The sequence below is a fragment of the Tamandua tetradactyla genome, chromosome 1 (assembly GCF_023851605.1).
Source record: "Tamandua tetradactyla isolate mTamTet1 chromosome 1, mTamTet1.pri, whole genome shotgun sequence".
In the NCBI taxonomy this organism is placed as follows: Eukaryota; Metazoa; Chordata; class Mammalia; order Pilosa; family Myrmecophagidae; genus Tamandua; species Tamandua tetradactyla.
This window is the reverse complement of record NC_135327.1, coordinates 197664270-197671517: the sequence shown is the minus strand read 5'-3', so window position 1 is coordinate 197671517 and position 7248 is coordinate 197664270. Positions and strand designations below refer to the sequence as shown.

Genomic DNA, 7248 nt, shown 5'->3' with positions numbered 1-7248 from the left:
CCAAATAAAAAACATACTACAGACACACAACAGCAGATTTGAAGAGGCAGAAGAAAGAATAAGAGAACTAGAGGACAGGACAACTGATTTTGAACACTCAAAAGAGCAAATGATAAAAAATGTTAATTGAATGTTAATTAAAAATTTTTAATTGAATCTCAGGAAAATGATGGCCAAAACAAAGCACAACAATTTAAGAATCATTGGTGTCCCAGAAGGAGAAGAGAAGAGTAAAGGGCTAGGAAGATTAGTTGAGGATATAATGGGCAAAAACTTTCCCAACCCTTATAAAGGACATAAACATACAAGTCAAAGATGCTCAACAAACTCCAAGTAGAATAAATCCAAATAGGCCTTCCCCAAGACACATGCTAATCAGTCTTTCAAATGTTGAAGAGAAGCAGAAAATCCTGAAAGCAGCAAGAGAAAAACAATGTTCTACATACAAGGGTAACCACATAAGATGGAGTTCAGACTACTCAACTGTAGCTTAGGAGGCAGTGGTTTGATATATTTAAGATCCTGAAAGAGAAAGACTTCTAGCTAAGAACTCTGTACCCAGCCAAACTGTCCTTCAAAACTGAGGGAGAGATGAAAATGTTCACAGACAAACAAATCCTGAAAGAATTTGTCAACAAGAGACCGGCACTACAAGAAATCCAAAAGGGAGTTCTTACAGTTGAAAAATAAAAAAGACAGGAAAGGGAGGTCTGGAGGAGGGTACAGAATTGAAGAGTACCAGTGTTCTAGTTTGCTAGCTGCCAGAATGCAATATAATAGAAACAGAAAGGCTTTTAAAAAGAGGAATTAAATGTTGTTAGTTTACAGTTCTAAGGCTGAGAATATATCCCAATTAAAGCAAGTCTACAAAAATCTCCAAATTAAGGCACCAACAAGAAGTTACCTTCACTCAAAAAGACCAGTGAAGTTCAGGGTTTCTCTCTCAACTGTAAAGGCACATGGTAAACATGGCAATGTCTTCTAGCTTCCTCTCCAGGCCTCTTGCTTCATGAAGCTCCTCCAGGGGCATTCTCCCTCTTCATTTCCAAAGGACCCTGGCTGACGGACTGTAGTTCTTTTGTCTCTGCTGCTCTTGTCATTTTCCAGTTTTCTCCAAAATGCTTCCTGTTTTAAAGGATTCCAGTAAAGTAATCAAGACTTACCTGGAATGGGTGGAGTCACATCTCCCTCTATTCAAAAGTTAAGTCACAGTGAGTCACATCTCTGTGGAGATAACCTAATCAATCTTCCAATCTATAGTACTGAATAGGGATTAGAAGAAACAGTTGCTCCCACAAGACTGATTAGGATTAAAACATGGCTTTTCTAGGATACATAAATCCTTTCAAACTGGCACAACCAGTAGGGTAACTTAAAGGATAAAAAGAGAAAGAGGGAAAAGAATATATAGCTCTGACAAATAAAATCTAAAAGGTAAGATGGTGGATTCAAGAATATTTCTTGAATAGTTCAGTAATAATTTTGAAAGTTAACAGACTAAATTTACCAATTAAAAGATACAAATTGGCAGAATGGATTAAGAAATATTATACAGATATATGCTGCTTACAAGAGACTCATCTTAGACCCAAAGATACAAATAGATTGAAAGTGAAAGGATGGAAAAAGATTTTCCACACAGTTGTAACCAAAAGAAAGCGGGAGTAGCTATACTATATCAGAAAAAATAGATTTTAAATGTAAAGGCATCATAAGAGACAAAGAAGGACACTATATACTAAATAAAAGGTACAATTCATCAAGAAGAAATAAAATCATAAATGTTTATGCTCGCAATCAAGAAGCTCCAAAGTATGAGACACACATTAGCAAAACTGAAGGAAGTGATAGCTGTTTCAACAATAATAGTAAGACACTTCAACATACCACTCTCCTCTATAGACAGAACAACCAAACAGAGGATCAACAAGGAAATGGAGAAGTTAAACAACATGATAAATGAATTAGACCTAACAGACATCTATAGGCCATTACACCTCAAAACTCCAGGATATACATTCTTCTCTAGTGCTCATGGAACATTCTCAAGGATAGATCATATACTGGGGCACAACACAGGTTTTCATAAATTTAAAAACATCAAAATTATTCAAAGCACTTTCTCTGATAACAATGGAATGAAGCTAGATATCAATCACTACCAAAGAACAGGAACTTTCACAAATATATGGAGATTAAATAACACACTCTTAAACAACCAGTGGGTCAAAGAAGGAGTTGCTAGAGAAATCAGTAGCTATCCGGAGATGAATGAAAATGAGAATACAACATATCAGAATTTATGGGATGCAGCAAAAGCTGTTCTGAGAGGGAAATTTATTGCCGTAAATGCCTATATTAAAAAACAAGAAAGAGCAAAAAATTGAGGACTTAACTGCTCACCTGGAGGAACTTGAGAAAGAATAGCAAACTAACCCCAAAGCAAAGAGAAGAAGCAAAATAACAAAGATTAAAGCAGATTTAAGTGGATAGGAAAACAAAGGAACAATAGAAAGAATCAATAAAACCAAAAGTTGTTTCTTTGAGAAAATCAATAAAATTAATGGGCCACTAGCAAGACTGACAAAGAAAAAAGAAAGAGGATGCAAATAAACAAAATCAGAAATAAGAAGGGGTACATTACCACAGACCCTGAAGAAATAAAAGAAATTATAAGAGGATACTATGAACAACTATATGCCAACAAATGAAACAACTTAGATGAAATAAAAAATCTTCCTACAAAGAAAAGCCCAGGCCCAGATGGCTTCACAGGGGAATTTTATCAAACATTTCAAAATGAACTAACACTAATCTTGCTCTTACTTTTCCAGAAAATTGAGGGAAAAGAAACACTACCTAACTCATTTTATGAAGTTAATACTATTTTAATAACAGTTAAAGATGTTATAAGAAGGAAGACTAGAGGCCAATCTCCCTAATGAACATACATGCAAAAATTCTCAACAAACTAATAGCAAACCAAATTCAACAACACATTAAAAGAATTATACATGATGACCAAGTGGAGTTTATACCAGGAATGCAGGGATGGTTCAACACAGGAAAATCAATTAACATAATACATAATACAGCACATTAACAAATTGAAAGGGAAAAATCACATGAAAATCTCAATTGATGCTGAAAAAGCATTGGACAAAATTCAACACCCTTTCTTGATAAAAACACTTCAAAAGATAGGAACCAAAGGTAATTTCCTCAATATGATAAAAGGCATATATGAAAAACTGATAGCCAGCATCGTGCTTAATGGTGAGACTGAAAGCTTTCCCCTTAAGATCAGGAATGAGACAAGGATGTCCCCAGTCACCACGATTATTCAACATTGTACTAGAAATTCTAGCTAGAGCAATCAGGCAGGAAAAAGAAATAAAAGACATTCAAATTTGAAAGGAAGAAGTAAAATTTTCCTGATTTGAAGATGACATGATATTATACTTGGAAGATCCCAAGAAATCTACAGCAAAGTTATTTGAGCTAATAAACAAATTCAGCAAGGTGGCAGGATATAAAATTAATGTGCAAATATCAGTAATGTTTCTATACAGAAGCAATGACCCAATTGAGGAGTTAGTTAAGAAAAAAATTCCATTTAAAATAGCAACTAAAAGAATGAAGTACTTAGGAATGATCTTAACTAGGGATGTAAATGACTTGTACAGAGAAAACTACATAGTATTATTAAAAGAAATCAAAGAAGTTCTAAATAAGTGGGAAGACATTCCCTGCTCATAGATAGGAAGGTTAAATATAGTTAGGATGTCAATTCTACCCAAATTGATCTACAGATTCAACACAGCACCAATCAAAATTTCAACAACCTAATTTGAAGATTTGGAAAAGCTAGTTACCAAATTCATCTGGAAGGGAAAGAGACCCCAAATAGCTAAAAGCAATCTAAAAAAGAAGAACGAATGGGGGGAGTAACACTTCCTGACTTTAAAACTTATTATAAAGCCACAGTGGTCAAAAGCATGGTACTGGCACAAAGACAGAAGTATTGACCAATGGAATCGAATCAAGAGTGCAGAAATAGACCACGAAATCTATGGTCAACTGATTGTTGACAAGACCCCCAAATCCACTAAACTGCGACCAAATAGTCTTTTCAATAAATGAGCATGGGAGAACTGGATATCAACAGCTAAAAGAAAACGGGCCCTTACCTTACACCCTATACAGAAACTAACTCAAAGTGGATCAAACACCTAAATATAAGAACTAGCACCATAAAGCTTCTAGAAGAAAATGTAGGGAAACATCTTCAAGTCTCATAATAAGAGGTAGCTTACTAAACTTTACACCCAAAGTACAAGCAACAAAAGGAAAAACTGATAAATGGGAACTCCTCAAAATCAAATGCTTCTGTACCTCAAAAAACTTTGTTATAAAAGTAAAAAAGGCAGCCAACTCAATGGGAGAAAGTATTTGGAAATCACACATCGGACAAAGGTTGGATATCCTGTATACATAAAGAAATCACACAACTCAACAACAAAGAACAAATAACCCAATTATAAAATGTCCTAAAGATATGAATAGGCATTTTTCTGAAGAGCAAATACAGATCGCTCAAAAGCACATGAAGAGATGCTCATTTTCATTAGCTATAAGGGAAATATAGATCAAGACTACAATGAGATACCACCTTACACCTATAAGAATGGCTGCTATTAAACAAACAGGAACTATAAATGTTGGAGAGGATGCAGAGAAATTTGGACATTTATGCACTGCTGGTGGTGGGAATGTATAATGGTACAGCTGCTATGGAAGACAGCTTGGCAGTTCCTTAGGAAACTAAATATCGAGTTGCCCCTGACCCAGCAATAGCACTGAAAGCAGTGACACAAACAGACATTTGCGTATTGATGTTCAAAGCAGCATTATTCACAATCACCAAAAGATGGACACAATCCAAATGTCCATCAATAGATGAGTGGATTAAAAAAATGTGGTGTATATATATGTGATGGACTATTATGCAGCAGTAAGACAAAATGACGTCCTGAAGCACATGACAAGATGGATACTTGAGGACATAATACTGAGTGAAATAAGCCAGACACAAAAGGGTACATAATATATGACTTCACCTTTATGACCATAGTAAAAGTAAAATCAGAGGCTTATAATATCAAATGTAGACAACTTAGAGATGCATAAGAGCCAGAGATGGGTGAATGGTTAGCTAAAGAGGTTGAACTCAAATGTAAGGGAATAGATAAAAGTGAAGGTGGTTCTCTAATGGGTCTATAAGTAATATTACCCTATTGAAGGTGAACATGATGAAAGGGGTTGTATAGACCTATGTGTCCCACTGATTTAACACTAGAAATATAAATAAATTCTTGCAAGAACAACTTCAAAAGTATGATTCGTGTACAAAAAGTGTTTAAGTCCAGAGTACAGGAAGAAAACTGTTATTGCATGCTATGGGCTATGTTTAACAGGAAAACATCAGCAGTACCACAGCAACAGCAGGGTTAAATAATGGGGGGAAGGAGAAGAGTTAAGGGGATGTTTAGATTTCCTATTTGGTAAGGGTGAATTTATTGGTTATCTTTCTCTTGGGAACAATGAAATTATCTAAAAATGAGTTATGCTGATGGACTGTGAACTTTGGGCATTATACATGACGCCTAATGAATGCAGGTGGCTGAAGGATATACCGATTGAGAAGTAGATTAGCGAACAACGATGTATACATATGATTGAGTTATAATGCTGCTCCAAAAAGGAATGAAGTCATGAGGCAAGCAAAGACGTGAATGAACCTGTGGGACATTTGGTGAGTCAAAATAAACCAGAAATGAAAGAAGAATTATTGTATGGTCTCCTTTAGAAAATGCTTCCAAGAAAACAGGGGCCTAGATTGTAAGCTCTTATAGCGGACACAATGTAGTCCAGAGTGGTAATTATTATTTCTGGATTTTGAGAGGATGTTTCCTATATTTAGAACCTGGTATTTAGAGATAAGAATGAAGCCAATCAGGTGAGGATTAAGGTAATTCAGAATGCAGGGGTAAGAAAGACATTGTCTATATTTTAGAACCTCACCTACTTTTTGAACCTAAATTTTCTGGAGCACATAACCTAACTCAACCTGTCTGGATAGCTCATTTGAACTGAAACACAGGGAGACCAGAATAAAAATGTGGGCCTTTAATCCTGTATAGCTTAATGTAATGTTTGGATATATCCTAGAATATATTAAGCAGATAATCAAAAAATATTGGCAAAGTCCCTTGAGGTATAGGAGAGGAACTATTAAACTTTACCATCAGGGAATCTCCCGATATTGTGTTAAACATTAGGAACACCCAAATCAATAGGCCAAGCCCTTGATCTTGAGGCTTACTCTTGTGAAGCTTATGTAAGTAGTGAAGAAACTTAGCTTTCCTATAGGTATGCCTAAGAGTTACTTCTGGAGAACCTCTTGTTGCTCAGACATGGCCTCACTCTAAGCTCAACCCTGCAAATGAAATCATTACCCTCCCCACTACATGGGACATGACATCCAGGGGTGAAAGTGTCCTTTCTGTCCTACAGCACAGGAGACGACTCCCAGGGATGAATCCAGACCTGGCACCATGGGATCAACAATGTCATCCTGACCAAAAGGGGGAAAAGAAGTATAACTAATCAAGTGTCAGCAACAGAGAGTTCAAATAGAGTAGAGAGGCTACTCTGGAAGTCACTTTTACACCAGCTACAGTTAGACATTGCTACCTATCATAACTTGGCAAACCCCAACCAAAACCATTCCAGCCAATCCTAAAGAACACCTAGGGCATTACATAAAATTCTACAAAGGTTCTATGCACTTGGGTAACTTTCCAGAAACCTACAACCTCCAGATGGGTCCCTGGACCAGGTAAGTCCTGAAACCTAGAGGGGCCAGTCTCTCCAGAATATCAACTAGTTCTATCTCTGTACCCCATTATTACTGACAGCTCCTTCCAACATGAAAAAGTTAGAATGGCCATAGCCCAAATACCCCTCAAGAGTGAGATAGAAAGATCAAAGGTGATGGTGGAGTTATTACAGAGAAGGTAGGGTTTAACAAACAAATATGATTTCTGAACCATTAAACTGATATTTCTTTAAGAGTCCAGTATCTTAGAGCAGCTAGAAGTAAACACTTAAAATTGTGGAACTGTAATCCATATCAAACTATGAAATCTGTTCTACAACTAATTGTTGTGCTGGGCTTTGAAATTT

General features: G+C 36.1%; 1 long non-coding RNA gene across 1 annotated transcript in view; it reads left to right on the top strand.

The window, feature by feature from the left end:
• LOC143674742 (uncharacterized) overlaps positions 1 to 7248 on the top strand; it is a 51034-nt gene that overhangs the window by 33891 nt on the left and 9895 nt on the right. The gene's annotated exons all lie outside the window — the stretch shown is intronic.